The sequence below is a fragment of the Manacus candei genome, unplaced genomic scaffold (genome assembly GCF_025592945.1).
Source record: "Manacus candei isolate 608988 ecotype Guabito, Panama unplaced genomic scaffold, ASM2559294v1 h1tg000007l, whole genome shotgun sequence".
NCBI lineage: Eukaryota > Metazoa > Chordata > Aves > Passeriformes > Pipridae > Manacus > Manacus candei.
In genome coordinates, this window is record NW_026138055.1 from 3,822,966 (window position 1) to 3,845,258 (window position 22,293).

General features: G+C 38.6%; 2 long non-coding RNA genes across 2 annotated transcripts; one reads left to right on the forward strand and one right to left on the reverse strand.

The window, feature by feature from the left end:
* Positions 1 to 6,993: 6,993 nt before the first annotated feature.
* Positions 6,994 to 15,807, forward strand: LOC127481601 (uncharacterized). The gene is made up of 3 exons (XR_007908270.1): positions 6,994 to 7,063; positions 14,625 to 14,703; positions 15,679 to 15,807. It is a non-coding gene; the product is annotated as an uncharacterized LOC127481601 (long non-coding RNA).
* On the reverse strand, positions 10,388 to 20,286 carry LOC127481576 (uncharacterized). Its single transcript, XR_007908257.1, has 3 exons — positions 19,371 to 20,286; positions 18,690 to 18,783; positions 10,388 to 10,714 (listed from the first exon to the last, which is right to left on the reverse strand). It is a non-coding gene; the product is annotated as an uncharacterized LOC127481576 (long non-coding RNA).
* Positions 20,287 to 22,293: the final 2,007 nt, after the last annotated feature.

Sequence of the window (22,293 nt, forward strand, 5' to 3'; positions counted from 1 at the left end):
TAAACATCTGATGATTCAGAATTTTAGTACTTTACTAATTTTTGAACCCAACTTTGTGGCAACTCTTCTGTCCTTCAGCAAAAGCTGATGAATATGCTTATGGCCAGAATGGACACTCTGTCCTCACATTGGTAAAAAAACAAATGTTCCTGTCAGTCAGCTCTGATTCTTGAGATCTCAGTTATGGAAATTTACAAGAAAGAAAAAAAGATGTATTTTATATTCTTACAGTCATAGCAAAAGCACCAATTTTTCTTATTTCCTAAGTTGTCATGAGCCTGCTTACGCAGCTGTGAAGAAAGAGACTATGGCTGTCATTTTTGCTCTTAAATCTTAGAACAGAAATAAGTAAGAAATCACTGGCCTGAGGCTGGGGGTGGTGCAGGAGACACAGTACCTAATAACTCTCCTTACAGATGACCAAACCCGGGAGCAGAGCAGCCAGAAATAAACCCCAATGCCTATTAAGCCTTCTGTTCTTACTTTACCTTTGCCATCACTAATGAAGCTTTTCCCTTAACTCTCTGTGATTTTAGCTTCATCTCTGCAACACAAGTTTATAATGAAGGCTGTGAGCATGTCCCAGCAGAACAAAATGCTGCAAGAACACCCCTAATTATAAGAATGTGCTTGTGTCTGTCTCTGTTCAGCTGTGTGAGTTGTCTGCTCATGTTCAACTGTCTCGCAGCCTTATTAGTGAATATACAGATTTATACTAAGGCTGCCTTTTTTAATGAAGGTGCATGCACCTGGCTTTATGCAATCCTATCCAATCTATTGACTGAGGTTTCTGTGTGATGAGGAGGTCTTCTAGTGATTCCTTACCCGAATTAGCCTTGCTGCAGGTTTCATTAGAAAACGTGGTTTCATCACCGTTCCTTCCAAGTTCATGGATGGTTTTTCCTGATTTCTGTTTTTTTGATTTCTTTTCTGGAATTCCAGTATACTTCCCTTCTTTTTCTTTTTTTTTTTTAAAAAAAAAAAAGAGATTTTGGAAAGTGTCCTGGTGTGCTGATGTTTGCCTACTGATTATAGAGACATGACTTGTCTTAAAGAAGAATATTATATTTACATTCAAAGTTGAAACACAAAAATATGTGGGAACTGTCCAGCAACAACACTTAGCTTCCTGCCCACACAGTGTTTTCCTCTTTTATCTAGCTACAAAGATCCTACAGGAGAAATTCTGTGCAAGGTCTAGAGACTGTCATTGTGTTTTTCAGTCCATTTACACTGGCAACTAGGAGTGCTGAAAGGTAAATTTTATTTTTTATGGAAAACTGGTGCCTAAGCTGCCTGGCACAGCATAGTGGAAATCATCTGTTAGAGGCGTGTTTGCATCCTTGTGTACATCTAACTATGAACATTAGCAGTCTGACACTTCCTTTGTTGCAAACCTAATGCTATTTCACACTTAGCAGAATCTGAAAATTGAAATGAGAATAGTTTAAGTAAATAGTTTACTGTTGGGCTCTGCTCAGTGGCAGGTAGACAGGCAGACACGCTGGTGACAGGTCTCCTTATCCTGCCATCAGATGTCCCTCCTTCACCTGGCAGCTTTCTCAGGTGATTAGAAATTGTTCTTTCCCCAGATCACAGCCAATTTCCATCTCTCAAGAAAACATAAGTGGCTCCTGTATCACGAGGCCATAGGTAGGCAGAGATGTCTCACCATATGGTACCAGTTCTGCCTCTTAACCATATCAAGTATTTCTAAACTGAGGGATGGTAATTCCAAAAACAGGCCTGGAGAAGCATAATGTTCTTTTCTGACTGTTTTTCTCAGTTACCTTTATTGAATATAGGCTGTTGGAACAGATGCAGGCACTCAGTCTGACATTTAATTTATCCTCTGAATTAAAATAGGATGATAGAGTTTAGTTCCAGTTAAAAAAAAATGCCATCATTCTGTCACTAAGCCTTACTTCTATCAAAGTCACATTACGATTCAGCTGTTTACAATTAGTTGAGCTTCCCATGCACACTACCTCAATAAATAGTTTAACAGCAATGAAAAGAACATGTAGCAAGAAGGGTCTGCCCTTTTGGGGGAAGAATAATTAATTATGTAGAGAAATTAAGCTACAAACAGTTTAGTTGAACATTATATTTCTCTTGATTTTAAGTAATGAGCTGTAAAATCTAATCAATATACCTCCAAAGGAGCAGTACTCTTGGGCTTGAGCTGACACCACTTGATCCATCTACCTGGAAGATTTCTGACTGACACGGCATTGGCTTTGCTGAATTAGAGATGTCATAGCTATACATACAGAGTCTACTGAGCATGGAGGTCATATAGTAATAAAGACATGATCATCATAAAAGGAGAAAGAAGAAAACAAGAAATTAAATTGTTTATATTTCACAGATTTCACAATCTGTTTCCAGCTTAATATTTTGCTTGATTGAAAAAACAAAACCTAAAAACCAAACCAAACCAAAACCCAACACCAGAAACTCATGCAAACAACAAATAAGCACATCCCAGAGTTATTAGAAAGTTAGTAAAACTTAGAGGGAAAAAATTTAGTGTTCAGTTAACTGGCATGTGTGTTCTTGATATGTGCATCCAAGCAGGGTACCCCTAGTGCTGGTGTGTTTGACACCTTCTGTATTTCCCATTAACTCTTATGGAAACTTCAATTGGAAATGTTATGCTTAGTTTTTTAATAAGGTTTAACAAATGATAATGAGCATGTTATGGGCTGGTTCTCCATGATATTTTTCACAGTGCTCATGAGTCCTATCCAGCATTCACTGTATGTGATTTCCTGCCTGTGTGCAGTGGCTATGGATTTTCATTAAAAGCTCCGTGCTTTTCATCACTGGGAGAATAATACATGATCTGGGCTACTACAGATGGCTGTTTGCTGCAATGGTAAAAAAAATGTTCAATATCTGAAGTTATTGGAACTTTGGAGCCAAAAGTTGTGATTGTAAATACTATGAAGAGGATGAAAGTAATTTTCATCAGAGTTTCCTCACCATGCAGTGTCAGTCAAAAGAGATATCAAAAAAATCACAAAAGGTATGGACATGTGAACTACAACATAACATAGCTGGTCTAATTGCTGTGAACTCCTGGGAATCCACATGATGATAAGGTAAGAAGGACATAAGACATTTTCATATTTTAATCAATAGGAAACTGCCTATTACAGTGATGGTGGTCATATATTCACTAAATAAATTGTCCTTTGACTTCCTAAGGGTGTTCTCCCAGGACAGTGCATGGTCTATGTTAAACTCTCAAATGCTCAGACTTAAAAAATGAATGAGACACAGATTTATGTATGTTAGGGATCAAAATATGGCCTAGTCACTGAAATGGAGAATATCTAAATTGAAGTACATGACATTTTCTCTGCATTTTACACCTGTATTTCAAATTGCTGTCATCAGAAAGCTTATTTATTGGTCAGGAAAATCTCTTTGCCAGGAGCAAGAAGCACAAGTGTGGTTGAGAAGACAGAAAAAGAATGTACCATGAATAACTGGTGCTACACTTCAGTGCTACAGGGAGTTGTAAAAGAGTTAATGGAGGGAAATGAAATGAGGAAGTCCAAGGAAAAAAATCACAAGCTATTGCTCTCTCCATGCATATTAAATATGCGCAATGAAGATGGATTGCTCATAGCAGGGTTCTGTTTCTAGAATATTTCCATATGATGAAAAAATGAAAAAATGTAACTCAGAGCTGCGATTTCCTAATAAAGGTTCTCTTTGCTTATTCTTCCTCCTCCCCAAAGAACATTTTATTTTTTCATATCGTCAATATGGAAGACATACAAGAGATCAGGTTTCCAAAAAAACTCTCCTCTCTTTGCAGGCATCCTTAATAAACTGAAAATAATGACATTTATGGCAGTACAAATGCACCAAGAGTAGAGAACATATTAATTAAGGCAAGTTCACAGAGTTGCAGTTTTTGCTGAAGTTGGCCATTTCTGTATGCTTTTATCCCTTACAACTGCCTGTTTTCCCAGGAGACATCTTATCAGGCAAATGTTGTTCTGGCATCCCAGAACATGACAGACTGTCATTAGATAAAGGAGAAGGTTAATAAAATAGAAATCCAGGTTACAAGCAATGTTTTAGCCAGAGGTGTCCCAGGGGTTGTGGGGAAGCAAACAGCAGACTAGTCAAATGCAGCAAATTACAGTCAGCAGAAGAGTGCCAAGTATCCAGCTCTTATTCTGTAATTTGCACATGCCAGCAAAATCTCCAATAATTCTTTTTGTTGAAATATTTAGACCGAGTTTCCTTTGGTGCAGAGATTCCCACTTCAATAACCTGGTAGTCAGGGAAGCACAGTGCATTAGGAAAGGCTCCCTCAGAAGTTATTATGGGAGGATAACATAAGCAGGGATGGCTTTTTTCCCATTTCTTAAACTTCTTTTCTTAAAGCATTTCTAGAAGTGCCTGGTAGGGCTTGTGGATATAAAATGAAATCAGAGCATGGGCCTAGGGTTGAGCAGGATCGCCTCTCTGGCTCATCTCTAATTGAAGAGTTTTCTATTTTATTAGGTTGAAAAGTGATGCTGGCAAATGCAAAAATTTCTGCAAAGGAAATATCTCTTTCTGCTAGATACTGTTGAGATGTACAGAAGTGACCATGGACTCAGGCTTTTGAGAAAGATGGAAAATAAACATTTCAATGAATTAAGAGGAAAGGACACAGCTAAATTAATGGGTTGGAAGGTAAGATTCACTTTTTTTTTTTTTAGAGATGATGGAGGAAGTTTAGGATGGGGGCAGAGAAACAATTCCAGCTGTCATCTGTGTGACTTGAGCAATGCACTGCATTTTCTGGTCTTTGTAGCAGCATCAAGCCTTCAGATTATATTTGAAGAATAAAGTAGTAATTGCTTAAGATTTTATAAGACTATTTGCTTCTGTTTTGAGAAAGAAAGAGGAGAATTACTCTCGTGAGCATTTACAGTGAGCTGGGTTCCAGCTGAAGCTTCCTACAGAGAAAGTATAGAAAGTTTATTGCAGAGGTGGAGGAAGGTACTGGAGTGGATCATAAATGTGTTTAGTGTCAGGGCTGATCTACACTAACTGAGGATTTGGCCTTACATCTCCAACATGGCAGATTTAACTCTTCAGAAGGAGGTTTCATGTTTTTACTTTGCCTGGTGCACCTGTGGGTGGGATTTTCAAAAGAGCTCATACTGCTTAACTTTGTTCCCTTCAAACTCCTGGCAAAACTTGCCTTGAGTTTCCTAAAAGCAGAGTTAGGTTCACGTGGGCTTTTCCTGAACATTCTGTTTTATATCTAAGTTGCACAGGGCAGAAAAAAAGCAAAAAGCAGCCAGAGATGCTGGAAAGAACTGCTCTACATACAAGGAGCATAGGTGTGATTCTAGTGCACGATTGGTAAGAGAAGACAGGAGGTGAATGGTTACAAGGACAGGAGAAAATGAAATGACAAGGAGGTTACAAGGTTTTAAAAAATTGCAGTTGTACCTGTCAGGATTTTTTCCAGTCTCCCCAAGATGGCACAGCAACAAAAATCATTCTGCTGTCACTGCTACCTAACTTTGATACCAATGTCCCATACAGAAAAATGTGTAATACTTCTTTCCAAGGAGACTGATCCTGAAGACTCCAAAATTCATAGTCTACATCAATGTTTTAATTCATCCTTTCTCATACTTTACGCCTGTATTCATGGTCATAAATTAGTTAAACTTTGAGCTCTGGTTGTCCACACTTTTTAAAAGTATGGAGTTTTTCCTCTTACCTTGCTCTGTAAGTAATTAAATATTTTTAACCTCTGCCTTACCTTTTTTTCTTCATTGCTGACTGTTTGTCACAACCTTGGGGCTACTCTGTAGCTCACTTTTAAACTGATGATCATCTCCAGAAATCTATTAGTCCATGGCAATACCACTGATCCCATCAAGGTATTTCCATCTTTTTTTGACTGCTATACAAAAGAAATATCTAAAATGGCTTTAAATTGTAAGAGAATAGGTTTGGATTAGATATTAGGAAGATATTCTCTACTGTCAGGGCGGTGAGGCCCTGGCACATGTTGCCCAGGGAAGCTGTGGCTGCCTCATCCCTGGAAGTGTTCAAGACCAGGTTGGACAGGGCTTGGAGCAACCTGGGATAGTTGAAGGTGTCCCTGCCCATGGCAGGGGGTTGGAACTGCATGATCTTTAAGGTTCCTTCCAACCCAAACCATTCTGTGATTCTAAAAGACAGCAAACCAGACACTCCCTCCAAGTCTACCTTTTATAAAACTATCAGGTTTCTCTGCAAATTGAAGTTTTCATGGCAATCTACTCAGCAGAGTGTTCAGATTGGCCTTCTGGGTATACTTACAGCTCTTGATTAGACCCCTTTATCTCAAAGAAGGAATCAAGTAAAGCTTAAGTGTTTCTCTTAATCAGCACTTCAGCATATTCTGGAAGATCTGTGTAAATACTTTTTTGTCTTGCCATAATTTACCTTGTTCCCTCTATTGTTTCCTGGCATTGATTCTTTCCAGAATAAAGAAAACATCGTCTATATTTAACTACTGTAAAATCATTTTGGTTGGATATGCTGGTAGGAACTGGATATAAACATATATATATATAATCTTTCGTAAAGGCAGTGAGGATCCATCTATATGGGATTTTCTGCTTTCAGTGGAAGTGCTAATTGACATTTCTTTGTTGCTACTGCATTATCAGACCTCTGCAAGAGAAGAAGTACCATCATGTGGATTTGCTGCAGAGAGGAACAAGCTGCAGGATGAAGACGCTGCCCAGTCATTTTTGCTTTCTTTTTCTTTTATTACTGATTGTGTATTAGACATGGAATAGCTCCTGGACAAGGCAAGTGTTTATGCTGTGAAGGGTTCAGTTAAAGCCCAGTGTTTTATTAGAGACTGGCAGCGCTGGGCTGTGATGTATGGGCAGATGAACAGGTTACTAGGTGGGGAACCTGTAGTTCAGCACTAATGTCACAGTCACTGGCCTTAAAGAAACCTTTCCTCTCAGTAACCCAGTGTATAGGTGAAGGTGTCAGTCTGCCTGCACACTGCTACACGGTTCCTGTTTTGAAGGTGAAGAAGCCATATAGAGAGCTACAGTAGCTATCAGAGTGGAGGTTCATACCACAGCTTTTATTTTTATTTACCTGCGTCTCAGGTCTGATACTTAAATTCAAGCAGCTCTTTCTGAAACAAAAACAATAAAAAAAATTTGAATCATATACATCACAGAATTAAAAACCCACCCATAATAGCTACTGAATGCTACAGATGTGTGAGCTTGGTCTCTCTGGGAGAAACATAAGCTTTTCTATTAGCTAAGTTCAGAGGAGTTTAGCAGTGATTTATTCACTGTCTCTAATACCTACAAACAGAGACTATTTTTCATGGCTTCATTACTTCATTACAGTGGAAGAATGTTTAAGAGGATGCAACACCTAGAACTGAAGCTAGACAAGTAGAAATAACAGAATTTACTCATACTAAGTGGAAAAGCACAGAACATTCCTTATGAATGAAAATCTTTCTCAAACCAAAAACTTTGAAAGACTAAAATATAGGCATTAGTCTCAACTAAATGACAAAATCGCATCTAATTCCAAAGCCCATGAAAGGGACAAGGACATCTTCACTAGACCAGGTTGTTCCAATATATTACTTCATGCAGATAATCAGATCCTAAGATCCCATGTCCAATGTTATATGGGAAGTTAAGAGTTTGTAACTGTGATTATTATTTTTGTCCTTCCTTCTCTTTGAGGTATGTGTTAGTGAAATCACTTTGTGGACAAGGTTTAGAAATATTTTACATTCATAGTAACTGTTTCTGCATCGTTCCTCAAATACTGAATGACTTTCATATAGATTTCAAGCCCCTTGACTTAAGGACATGGTTTGCTGAGCAGATGTATTTGCCAGTATGAAACAAATGTCTTGTCCTTTGAAGACACTTTATTTTAGCATGAATGCAGTAATTTAAAATCATGAGGCCAGCTTTAAGAGTTTAACAGTTTCCTATCCGTCTCTTGCACCAGTGTATTCCCTTTAATTTCCCCAAATCTTTTTCAACTTCAGTTTATGGAAACACTTTTAATCTTTTGAGATTATCAGGGCGTATTTACTGGTATACACATGATAATTTGACACATGAGAGACTTCTTGAGTTCTGAAATGTCTTCAATCTTTATTTCGGAAAATTAGATCTTAAATATCACCTAGAAAGACACAGAAAAACAAAATGTCCTGGTTGCATTGCTTGCAAAATTAATTTGTGTATTGTCTGGAAAGATGGACACTAGGAGTTATTTGCTCCAACTTAGGTATTGCTACAAAATGCAGTGCTATGTGGATATATTCAAACTAGCTCTAAGTAAATTAACTTGTGAAGCAACAAGGACACCTCAGCTAAGTAGGATGTTTTAGCACAGCAGAGAACTGAGCAAAATGTGCTGTTTAATTCCTCTGATAACCAGTCTAGTCCACTGACAGTTTTTAAGACTGCTCAGGAATCACATCATTTGAATAATATATTACCCAGCAAGTGTTCTACAACCTACTCAGACTCAGATTACCCACTTCTGTTCCACAGTTACAGCTGTCAGAGGTTCAATAACCACAAGTACAGCATAATGTGAAGTTTGGGCTTTATACACAGAGCCAACAAAATCTTGATGGAGACCACCAGTCATTGTATTCCCTTCTGGGGCAAAATGTACTATACTTTGTGTTTCTAAAGAAGAAAACGTGGCAATACAAATTTGTAAACCGTTGAATGAATGAAAACCTTATCAAAGCTGTTATTTTTTTTCCACGCTGTTTTTCAGACAGTTTTCCATCAGAAGATGTCATTTGAATTAAACCATTTTTTTACTGTTTTGTAATTTAAGGAAAGAAAAAAACTCATGAATTTATAAGTATTTGTTTACAAAGATCCCATAAAAATGAGAAATCTTTTTAAAGCAATGCTATTAGAACAAAATAAAAGGGTACTTCAAATTAGATGCTACTCACTTCCAAGATTCTCTTTTATCTGTAAGTGCAGCCTGCAGGCTTAAAATCCTTGCAGAAAAGAATTCATGATGGAATAGCTTTCTGTGTGAATCTTATCATGGGCTACACTACTCCATGCACCTAAACTCTTTGGCAAGAAGTGTTTTGAAAAACCTTGGCATTGGCACGGCACTGATAAAAATGAATGATTTACAAAATCATATTAACACTCATAAGGAGGAAATTAAGAAAGTTCTTGATTAAAAACCTGGTTTTAATTAACTAGGGTCTAAATGTCAGCTTAAAGCATGCTGATACATTTGTGAACATTATCAGAGTACTAATGTAGATAAAAGTGACATTTAGGGTGGGAATCAACTTCAGAGACATAGCACTTGCCTAAACAGAAGCATCTCATGTCATGCGAGATTTCCTGGAATGGCATAGTGCCTCCACATGGACCTCCTGAATATTCTAGGGCATATCAGGTGGCTCTATGTTTAAACAAATGAGTTACTTTACTAAAATGCAGTAGCTTGATTCAGCTGACAAAGTCTGGGCATGTAGTATTATTGCCTGACATTCCAATTCTAGCTGATGCTCCAAAAGGATATGGTTTTCCTACAAACACCATGGCATGCCACACACTCCTGTGCAGATTCCTTGCATATCCTACAGTGTCCCTGGTGGTGACGGATACCTACATGTGGGCATCTGTATTTAGGTGTCTTCAGTGCAGGGATACACCTACAAGCCTGCAGCAGCTGCAGGGCAGGTGAAACAGCCCAGGTGTCTCATATAATGTCATAGTTGTGTTCAGGCAGTCAATGTGTGCTGCAAAATACCTCAGTGTAGATGCTGACATGTAGATAATATCTGAGGCAAGCTATGAACTTCTATTGTAGTCAGTGGAGATCTCAGATACAGCTCAGTTCCTCAAATGAAGACATTTAGCAGTATTCAAGAGGACAAAAGTGTACCAGTGGCAGACACAGGGCCTATACAAGACCTATTCCTTCTGAAGAAGGAGTTGGAGATCTGATTTAGTGCCTAAAGTGACATTAGACCTCTAGTTAATGCAGTCTACGCAGCCTAGGTGGCCTTTCAGCTTTCCTTGAATAAAATGCCTTGGGTAAAATTCACCTACATAAGCACAGATCTCATGCCCCTGAGATGTCTTGAAGTGTCCTACTCACCTTCACAGGCTGCTTCATTGGGGTACAAATTTTTCAGAAGTCCTGTTCACATCCACTTTTAAAAATGACCGGTATTTTAGGGTGTTATTGTGGTTTAACCCCAGTTCACAACTAAGCCCCACACAGCTGCTCACTTGCTTCTCCCCAGTGGGCTGGGGAAGAGAATTGGAAACAAAAAAGTGAGAAAATATGTGGGTTTAGATAAAGACAGTTTGATAGGTAAAGCAAAGCACAGCACACAAACAAGACAAACAAGGAGTTAATTCAGCACTTCCCATGGACAGGCAAATGTTGAGCCATGCACAAGAAAGCAGGGCTCCACCACATCAGTGGTTACTTGGGAATTCAAACGCTGTAATTCCAAACATTCTTCTTCCCCAGCTTTATGTACTGGACATGATGACATATGGTCTGGGATATTCCTTGGGTTATTTGGGGTCAGCTGTCCCATCTGTGCCCGCTTCCCAACTCTTCATGCACCCCTAGCCTCCTCACTGCTGGGATGAGGAGCAGAGAAGGTCTTGGTGTTGTGTAAGCCCTGATCAGCAACAACAAAAACATCCCTGTGTTATCAAGACTGTTTCCAGCACAAACCCCAAACACAGCCCCACACCAGCTACTCTGAAGAAGAGTAACTGTACCCCAGCCAAAAACCAGCAAAGGTGGCCAGACCCCTATGTCTAACTCACTGCTCCAGCCCATGCAGACATCTGTATTTCGGGTCTGCTAATTTCATATTGACTCAACCCTAAAGGATCGGTTCAGGTGCCTAAAAATTTTGTTGTTGTTTGAGTTACCCTGTGGCATCCACATAACCTCCAAGTGCCAGTCACGAGACCAGAGGTACTGTGTCATATCTGGTCACTATGTTTCGAAATGGTACCAAGCACCTCTGCTCTAATAACTGATAAGAAGTACAGTGGACTTTATCTGGACATCCAGAAGAACCTGAAAACCAAACATAAAGCACTTGGAAAGCCAAAGTAAGGAAAATTTCCAGCCAGAACCTGCGTCTCCTGAGGCTCCTCCAGTCCTGGACATTTTTATGACCCTAAGACAATTAAGAAGCTACTGCAGATATTGCAGATACACATCTCTAACTTTCATTGCATTTAGTTAAAAACATTTCCTGACTTTTCCCAAAGTCTTGTGGCAAAATGCCAACTCCAGCTGAACAAAAATATGCTCCTAGTGGCAAGGATGCGACTTTCAGAACTTGCAAGTTTGTTTCCTTGGTAAGATTAGTGCCACATTACTGCTCAAAGCAGAAGAAGTTAATGAGCCAGGAGATCCCTGTGGGGATAATGTAATATGGGGTATATCCTTAGCATATTAAAGGTGCATATCGTTAGTCCAACAGGACTGAGGTCTTGTAACATATTCTGAGCACAGATATAACCTGGACTGTACAGGCATATATTATTGCTTACAGCTGATGTTACTAATACAAAATGATTCCATTTAAATGTTACCCTCCTTTAGTCTGTCACATAAAGTCTCTAATTTAGCATCCTCAACGTATGCAATTCTGCATGTAAGATATACTTTCTCAGTGCAGGTCTTTCCAGAGGTTTGTGGTTTGCTGTCTTGTACAAACACTGATTCTATTTCCTTAGAAGAGTTAAGCAGAAAGTTGTTTCATTTCCTATTCTACAAACAGGTTAAGCATAAACCGAAGGTTCAATGAAATCAAACTAAGCATTCATTTAAATGTTCTGTTGAACTGCAGCACATTTTAATTTCTCAAGCTCTGTTGATGATGTCTCATGATGCACTGGCCTTTTGATCCATAACAAAGGGTCTTTTATATAGGATATATATAAAATAAATACACAATAATGTTTAGGAAAGATTATAGGAATAGACTAAACATAAATATGCTTCCTGAATATATTCCCAGGCTTCAATATTTTCTGAGAATTGCACAATGTCTGCACATTTAGTAACTTCAGCGTAATATTGTTCTGTTCAGTTTTCATTAGAGCATGTGTAAAACTTGTGGCATTCACAACATGCACTGTGATAGTGAAACTCTCCATAGCTAATTGTGTTTGTTGAGAAAAATCACTTTTGCCTTTGATTTGAACCTACCACACGATAAGTTTAATAGGTGATCCCCAGTTCTTCCTATACTGGAGAAGATAGGAAGAAATAATCTCTTATTCACCCTATCCTTGTCATTCATTAATTTTCGTTTTCTTTAGGAGTAACTTTTTCCAGGATGAAAAGTCAAAACTAACTTGGTCCTACATAACTTAGTTGCTTTTAGTCAGTCCATGCTAGGAATCATCCATTTCAGCCTTCTCTATTTTCCTGGTTTTATCATATCCTTTCTGAGCTACTACACACAAAATGTCTCTCTCTGTTTTGGGACAGTCAGCTACAGACAAAATATAAATAAGACTATTACTTAACAATCAGCATAAAATCCTACTGAAAGATCAGGTTAGTATTTTCTTTTAAAAATCTGGTAGCAGAAAAAGATTTTTATAGTTTTTAATTTGTACACAGTTGACACCCTTTAGAGTGCTTGCCCATCCTAATATCTGAGACATATGAAGTTCACCCGCTGTTAGCAAACCACATTATGTGTGCTTAACAATATCTGCATTTTGGCTTCAGTTTGAAAGACCTGACTGCTCACATCCATTACAGGAGCCAGTCATTCAGGCACTGACCCTGTTCCCAAGCATAATGCTGGAAGATTTGGTTTATCAGAGACATTTGTGCGCATCTCACAGATACTGCAAATATCCCAGGTGTTACAGAATGCAATGCACAATGTGACATCACAAAAGCACAGGGTAAAATGCTCAGGCAACTGACCCTTCAGTATTTGTCTCCTGAAAATGTAGCTGGGAAAGGGAACCACTATGCTAATCCACTCTTCTCTGTTTGTCTCTGGGGTGGAGGGTAATTTAGTTCTCATGATCATTTAGTTACTGCTGAGATTTGTCAAAGATATTAAAATTAGTTAAAAATCAGTTCTGTTTTGTGAACAAATAGTGTTTTACTTTCTCTTCCTGTTTATTTTTTTATCACTTTGCCAAAATAAAGCAAGAAGAAAAAATCCAAAATCATCCTGGAAACACATTTTCAAGGTCATGAAAAAGCTAGTTGTTAAGGATACTGTTCCATGCTAGATTTCCTCCAGACCACAATATTAACTAGGATTTAATAGAATATTGAATAACTATCACACCAAGAGAGAAGAAACTGCATACTAGGAAAAGACAAAGGCTGGAAAGTATGTAGGGTCATAAGAGATGAGTGATTGAATCTGACCTCCCATTATAGTTATGTGGAAAAACCAATAAGAGTAGCTTTTGAAAGTGTTAATGAAGTAAGAACAGAAAGGTGATTTTCACCAGGGTCATGACATTGGTGAGACTAGTAATGGAATATAATATAAAGTAGTAATATAAAATGAGTTTTAAAGTAACACTGAAATCCTGTACAACATGAAGAAGAGCAACCATTTTTTCCCAGGCTGAAAAATTATATTTTCTGGTAAAAGTTGTTTCTCTGATGAACAAAAAATACTGTGATTTCATCTAATTTATCTGCTAGAAAAAGAAAATGCCATGGAGTTGAGATTTTCTAGTAGTCCAGACTTATGGTTTCTATGTTGCTTGGAAGCCAGGATTTTGTTTACAAAGAAGTCAGAGTGCAGGTGATGGGATGGGAACGACATACGCCTTAGTCTCACTCTGATAAGGAGCTGGGACAGTGCCAGAGTGCCGTATAGACAGAGCTTAAACATTGGTTTCATTGCAGAATATATAAACCTCTGCTGGGAGGAAACACCAGATATAAAATGGGTCTTTAATCTTGCAGACAAATTCCAATTAGGAATGCACTACACACTTTTTACACTAGGCATGATTAATCACTGGAACAAACTACCAGTAGAATTGATGAATTCACCCTTTCTTGACGCCTTTGAGTCAAGACTGGATGCACTCCTAGAATTTATGTGATAGCCAAACACATGTTATAGTCAAGTACAATACTTGTTATTGAAGTTAATATTGTGGATAATAGAGTAAATTTTAATGGGTCTTTTTTCATACAGTAGAAGTAAAGTTAGTGGCCTTTTCTGCCTTAGAACTCTTTAAGCTGATAAAGTCTCTTATTATGGACAACACTGCTCTGTTCTACACGTGATCATCCTCCCCAGGTTCTTATCTTGCCCTTTCCGAGTGTTGTCTGTGACACAGTTCCTATTTGAAATTTGAGCTCCTGAAATCTTTTAAAGTTCCTTCATTACCAAATAAATGAATTATTGAATCTAATAGGAAGTTACTAGATTAATAAGATCAGAGATCCTAAATACTTAATTGAACTTGAGTCCAAACACATTCCAACAAGCATTAAACAAGCCAAAGTCAGATAAAATACTTAATATTCATCAGTAAGACTCATTTTATGTAATCTTTGTTTTGTAGTAGCTAGTTCCTTATGAGAGTACAAAACTGGGAAGGAGTTCCTGGGTCACCAAATCCTATTTCTCAATATCTTCAAGAGGTATTTGAATAGCTGCTTTCATAAACTAATCAAACTCCATTTTCAGAAAGCAAACTCCATTGTCCTAATTCTATTTTTTTTCACCAGAATCTGATCCATTGTCCTACTTCTAATTTTTCTTATTCCAAAATCTGATGACTAGATACTCACCTTGCAATTTTCAGTCCTCAAGACCTGTAAATAACTGATTGTTTCCTACCCACATTTAGCCTACTTAGAACTTGTACCTTTCTGGAGTGGAAGTGCCAATACATTTAGGCCAAGTAACCATATAACGTTTAGTCTTTGTCCTCCTAAGCCAAACTCTTTTAGTTACTGCATTTAAAGACAGGTTCTTCATTCATAACATTGCTGTATTGGCCTTCATTAATCTTTCAGATAGAATTGGTCTTTCTTAATTGTGGATGACAGTGATGCTTTAACTGAGGTCTCAGGAGGGTTGTAAAGGATAGCAGGATCTCTCTACATCTCCTGAAAACAGACAAGCTTTGCATTAGCCTTTTTCACAGCTATATCACATCAGTGGCTTGCAGCCATCCAGTCACTATGTAAGACATCCAAATCCTTTTACTTTTCATTAATTGTGACTGATAAATTTCTACCTAAAGGTAGAAATGCTTGTTATTGGTCCCTAAGGGCTCAAGTCTGTACTTTGTGCTATTGAATTTTATTCCTTTTTTGCTACTCCAGCTATCACAGTCGGATACTTCTCTCAATAGTGTATCTGGCTTTTCCTTAGTATAGCCAGTGCTGGATATCTGGTTTGTACTAACAAATTTCAAGGCTTTTTTTGTTCTAAACATGCTAATGTTCACTGCTCTGTGTTATTTGTTCTGAATCTTCACTCAGGGGAATGAATAGTGGATGATCAGTGTCAGTATGGAATTATAGGAATGCACTTGTAATGATATCTACTACATAAGTAATTATTGACTGATAGTGTTTGAACAATACTTATACAAGGATTTCTGCTAGGTGCTTAAAAAGGATAAGAAATGAGAATAAGTGGCTTCACAGGGATTTGCAGACTACCTTGCAGTCTCACCTGAGGGTAGCTCATCATGATCATTGCTTGTCTGGAGGCTTTAGAGGAGTCAGAAGTACAGGCACTACACACAATCCTGTTTTCGGATTAAATTTCCTCTTTATAATCTGGTAATATATGTTTATTTTATGTATAATCTTATCATTTATTTGCATAATTATTAAAGTATTGAGTAAATGCTTCAAACATGAGACAGTACATATAGCTTAAAATATAGTTGTGTCTTTACTGGATGATGTAACTACTGCTAGTTAACTGGTCCTGGACAGTTAACATAGAGCATGTTAACACTCCCTGAAAAACAAAGGTTGTATGATCCTCATTGTAACATGAGGAGGATGCCCTTACCATGTCTATCTGTAGCCAAATTCTGCCTATATTACATATCAGAATGTAGATAAGTGCATTTCTCAAATTCTTTGGAGACTATAGAACTTAAATACAAAAGACACATTACCAGTTTCTTTGGAAGCACTGAAATATTTGATTTCAGTGACTGGATCTTTGCCACAAGGTAAATTATTAATGGTAACTTGGCATCTAATTATTTCCAAATGTTTTTATTGCTATATATTAAATTAGGGGAGACGAGAAAAGAAAGAGTACAGTTTGAATTGACTGCCAAATTTTAAATGAGATTGTTTCTCTTGAGACTGTGGTGATTGGAACTTGCATTAGCAGCTCATTGAAGCACATATATTTCTTCTGACATGTGTCATAGTTAGATCTTTTTATTGATGCCAAAATGCTTTTCTGTTTTAAAGTATGACCACACAAGACTGCTCTCTGGAAATTGTTTATATTGTAATTATGCATTTTGCAACACTCCAAGTACAGATATTGTTGCATTAATGGATAGTAATATTGTAGGGGTTTTGTTCTATTGTTATTTGTTTTGTAAAAATAGAACTGTATTATATGTGATTTTCTTTCCACTTACAAAATGTTTTATTATTCAGCAGAATAATGAATAATAATCTCTTTCAATATTTCTGTTGTGATACAAAACTATACTGTTATGGTAATGCTTGCTTTTTGTCCTCCATAGAATAAAGCTGCAAATATTCGACTTTGACCTACACATTGCAGTGGAATAAATACTAACTACTGCTTGAAGAAAAACTGTAATATATCTAAAAAGACTGAGGTCCAAATCTTCAAAGGCTTTAAAATGCCTCATTAACATTTTGATTTGTGTTTTCAAGAAAAAAAAAAACCAAAACCAATTCACATAACTCTGTATATTGTGAAATTCTTATCCTCTAAAGAATTAAAAGTTAGAAAGAGCAAGAGAGGACCTTAGGTTTTAAGAATGTAACTTTGAGAAGAATTTTGTTCAGTACTTTTGGGTCAAACCTAAGATTGGAGTTTGAACATATTCCTTTGTACTTTTGGTGCATCTAGACAATCTTTGTTTTAGTCTGAAGTGAACTGACAAAGGATTTGGGTGCAAACCAACAGCAAGTTGTAGGTGTCTGTTAGCACAGTGCTGTACCCTCCTTCATTGTCAATCAGTAGAGATTATTAGACATTTTTGGTCCTACTATTAATACTACTATTAATAGTCCTAATATTAATACTGCAATAAAAATGCTCAATTTCTAGTTTGAAGCTGGTTTAGACCAGCCTATCTTGAAGTGAAAGAATAAGCTCCTAACTGCCTGGAAAATTTGTGGCTTTGTGTCTTTAGAAGATAATCTTGATCTATACAGGATGCCTTGAAAATGAGATACAAATCCACATGACTCAAAGTGAGGGATTCATTTCACATAACCCCAGATGCCCACCCTGTACTTATGTGCCTTTGAGGTATTCTTATAGACTCTTGACATAGACAGTGGTAACAAAAGACATTTCTAGGTTGCAAACAATCACATCCAAAAATAGTAATCCAAAATAGGTTAGATGAATTCTAGATGTCACAATTTTTCTTCATTGACTATAAAGGGAGGAAGGAGAACATCCCTCTGAGGAATACTTAATGATGCTCAATATTTGTAGGCACATCCCCAAAATGAGCCCCTCCTAACTGTCCAGCTGAATGGTTCTTTAGGCTACACAAACACTATTGACAAGATGTTTTCTGCTGATAGATGTTTATGCCCTTATTGTCCATAAACCCACCTAGCTTAGACACTTAAATTTAGGTGACTTAATCTTGAGCTTAGTTAAATTGTAGGGATTTGACACAGCTGCCTATAAAATAGGCACCTAATACCATTTGAGGTATGCTCGAGTATCCCAAAAATCACAGAATCGTGGAATGTCCTGGAGGGATCCACAAGGATCATAAATGCCAAGCCCTGGCTGTGCACAATACAGGTAAAAAAATAGCACACCATGCATCTGAATCTGCATGGGACTAGCAGGAGAGACAAAAGGCCTGCAGAAGGACCCATGTCCTTCTGTCCCATCAGGTGTCCTGCTGACAAAATAGCCCACAACATTTCAAATAGCAGTAGATGCCTCAGCTTAAGTCACACCCTGGGTATCAGAGTCTCACCTACCCGTGTTTGGTGAGATCAACCACTCTAGTGACTGCTTTTATAAAAAAAGACATGTAAAAAGACAGAAACTTTGCAATAGAAACTTTCTTTGGGAAAGAAAGACTGAAAGACCAAAATCTGGAATACAATAGAACTGCCATTCTGTTGTGGAGTCACCTCAGATGGTTCATTCTGGAGAGGAGATCTGGGAGATGTTGGGAGAAGTTTCTGTGGAGGGATGGTTCAATGTTCCAGTTTAAGTATAGCAGTATAACTTAATAACAAAGGACTGGACAAGAAAACGCACAGTGATAACAGCCTTGACAATTTGCAAGTCATGGTTCAGGTTCCAGCAGTCATAACATTTAAGAAACAACACTATAATAGGGCTGGTCTTGGTGTTGCTTGTTTTTAATGTCTTTACTGAGCCCAGGTTGTTATCCTTTATTTCTCACCTGTAAGATCAGAAGCATGTATCTTGAATGAAACAACATCTAATGGCATACCTCCAGCAAATGGCACTTTGGGAAAAACACACTCAAGAGTTCCCTAAAAAAATCAAAATATCAAGATTAACTTGTACTTCACAAGTTTAATTTCCACTGCAATTACTTCAGTGGCTGTTCCCCCTTGGTCAAGTCAAGCACAGGCATTAGTCTTTCCGAGATGCCACCTCCTGGTTTGCACACATCTGATTTCGTTAAAGAGTTGTGTAGTGTCCAGTGTCAAACCAGGACAGCTTGCACTGCTGTCAGCCGTGCTCCCCCTCAGAACAGGGAATCAATAACTGCTGACTTTTTCCTTGTGGGGATTTCACTGTCCTTATCCTTTCACAGCCTGTGTTAAGTTCTGCTGGGGATGTGCAGCCTGATATAAAACTTTCCATTCAGATGAGCAGATTTGACGGATTTGTCTACTTATTAATAGACTAAGTTCAGCAGAATTTAAGATGCAAATTTATTCTTGGCCTATTTTCCATTTTTCACTTTCCATCTCTGTTTCCTCCCCTGTGCTTTTTCCCTGGCTGTTTACATTCCCTCATCTCCTTTGTTCCGTACCAATAACATCAAGAATTGTAATCTTTTAATCTCCCATAGCTCACTAGATTACCTTTGCAGTGAGGGAAGGTGGATTACCTTCGCAGTGAGGGGAGGGGACAGTGAGCCTGGGAGCCTGTGACCTTTCCTCCCCACCTTGTCCTTGTGGGAGGATAGATAATGGTATCCCAAAGGGAAGCGCCAGGCATGCTTTCCCTTCAGCAGGTAGGGCAGGCAGAGACCATGCTATGACAGGACAGAGAATAAACTCCTGGCGTGGGGCAGGGAAAATAGTGACAAGCCATCTGAACCTTGGTGGTGACTCTAGTGGCAACCATTTTGCAGTGAGGACAGGTCACCATGGCAGACATTTTGTGAGGAGCAATGGCCACGCCAGCAGCCATCTTGTCCATGCTCAGGGGGGAAAATTAATAGTGCTGGAGATGGAGGGGGTGTCTGTGCTGGCTGCCACCAGACCTTCTGTTCTAGTATGACCAAGTGCTGAAAACAGATCAGTTTTGTCTAGATTCAGTTATCTTTTTAGATACGGCAAGAGACACAAAAGCCTGAGGGGCACAGGAATGTACTCCTGGTGAGGGGACTGTGAGGGCTGCTAGTGTCCTCAAAGGATATCAAGAGAGAGAATCATTGAATCATAGAATCATTAAGGTTGGAAAAGACCTCCAAGATCACCAAATCCAACTTTTGACCTAATATCACCATGGCCACTAAACTGTATGGCAAAGTGCCATTTCTGCTTCTCTATTTAACACTTCCAGGGATGGGGACTCCACCCTTCCTCTGGAGACCCTGTTCCAATGCTTAACCTCTCTTTCAGTGAGGAAATTTTTCCTCATATCCAACCTGAACCTCCCCTGGTGCAGCTTGAGGCCATTCCCCCTTGTCTAGTTGCCTGCGAAAAGAGGTTGATCCGCAGAGGTGCGCCCTGCCAGCATCTCCTGCTCCCTGAAGTCCCATTGCAGGAGTCTGGCAGCTCTTCCATGCCAGGGATCTGATGGGGGCTGCAGGCGCCTGCTGTGTGGGACCCTCTGCTGCTGGAGTCCTCCAGATATGGCAGCTGGATCATTGTTTTTCTGTGGCAGTGTGGAGAAGCTGGGAGTCCTTCTCCTGCCTCTACCTTGTCAGCCGTGTGAGGAGCAAAACAAGCTGGGCTCTGCCTTCCCCTCCCAGCAGGACTGGTGCTGCTGAGCTGATCAGGATGTACCTCACAGGTCTGAGTCTGGGTTGGTCTGGTTAGTTTTGCTGATGCATGGATCAGAAGGCCATAGGATGTTGTCATGGACATTCAGCCTTACTTACAAAGGGGGGTAGGCTGAGGTACTTCCCCTTCTCCTCATTCACTTTTAAATGAAATAGAACATACATAGTTTTAGGAAATAATAAAACACCCAAGCTCAGTTAAAAAAACTAATTACTGTTGGGAAGTGATGAGAAACTGCTGATGCTGCAAGGCCTGGACAGGGTACTGGCAGGGAGATGCCAGGAAGCTTGATCCACTCAAGCATGTGCAGTCTGGTAGCCAGGAGGATTCCTCATCCACAGTCCTCTGAGTCCAGAAGCAGGATTGAGTCCTGCAGCATGGTCAGGAGGAGGGATTTTGTTTATCACCCTGAAAACTTTTGGAAAATTAAAAGAAGCAATGCTGAAACTGGACTGTAGCCTGAAATGTATAACAAAATTTCTTCTACGAAAGAGGGGTCTTTGGCATCAATCTATCCTAAAGACTCTTTATGCCTATTTTTTTTTCCTTCCTGTGACTCAGACACCTTCATTCTGTTGTCAGCATGCAGTGTCCCTCTTTATCCCATAAAGGAAATAGGATGTGGTTGAGCAAACAAGTTACCATAATTCAGAATTACAAGGTTTTTCTTTGTTTCTCTTTTTGTTTACTTGAGTGCTGCCACTGATTTTACAAGAACATCTTGACTCTAGTGAGGATTTTTGAGACAAATAAAATTCTTGCTGCAAAATGGTCTCAAAATACCTAGAGACATTATATGTTCTCCACTACTATGATATAGCATCAGCATTATACAACGCTTCACTGTTTCTATTTTTGTCAGGGAATTGACAATTTCAGATTTACTTGTATGGTTTCCTGTTTGAGATGCAATTTTACATCAGCTTCTGCAATTTTTCTGTGAATGTTTTCTGATGCTTCAAGGTGCTCCAGCTGCTTATGTGGCACAGACCCAGCCAGGTTCAGTCTGTTATGGGATTTTCCCCCTCCCAGCCATAGGGCTGAAGATCACAACTCGATTGATTAAGTGTAGTTTCCATGGTGGTAGCAGCACTGTGGTATAGAAACCACCACTCTAGAGTACAGCTAAAATAGTTTTCAAAATGACTTTCCATATTTTCCAAGCTATTTCCTGCAGACTAATGAAAAACAATGGTTACCCATAAGGAAGAAGACACATATAACCAGTATTTGCTGAAATTCTGCATGTCAGGGTAATTGCCTGCCACTACTCTCAATGTCAGGGTACCTGTTCACTTAGTACAACTGTTGTAATGTCTGAGGGTCACCTAAACTACTCTTCAAAGTTTGTTTTTTTTACCATCCAAAGTTCTTGAAGAATGCAAATGTTTCCCAATAACCAGAGTATTTTAGCTTCATTGTTCTTTCCTGGCTAAATAATGAGGTCAAGCAAGCTTTGTCCTTAATGGACAGATTTTTTTATGCCTCATTTATGCTTTGAGATGGATCAAACAAAATGGAGAATAAGTATTGTGACTGTCCTTTCTTCCCTTGATTGCAATCATTCTTTAGCTCTTTTGAGTGCTTGAGGTATATTTTTCTAGGTTGTTGGAAAGGGGTTTAATTGCTCATGCTTTATTTTACGCATTCTGGGTCATTCCTACTGTTAAGTAGGAATGCATGTGTATACTCTCATATAAAAAAATAGCACTTTTTAAAATCTCCCAACACTCAATTTTTTAAATCAATCACTGAGGAGCTTTTAAATATTTCTTACCTTTGTACACTTCTTTTTGTTCT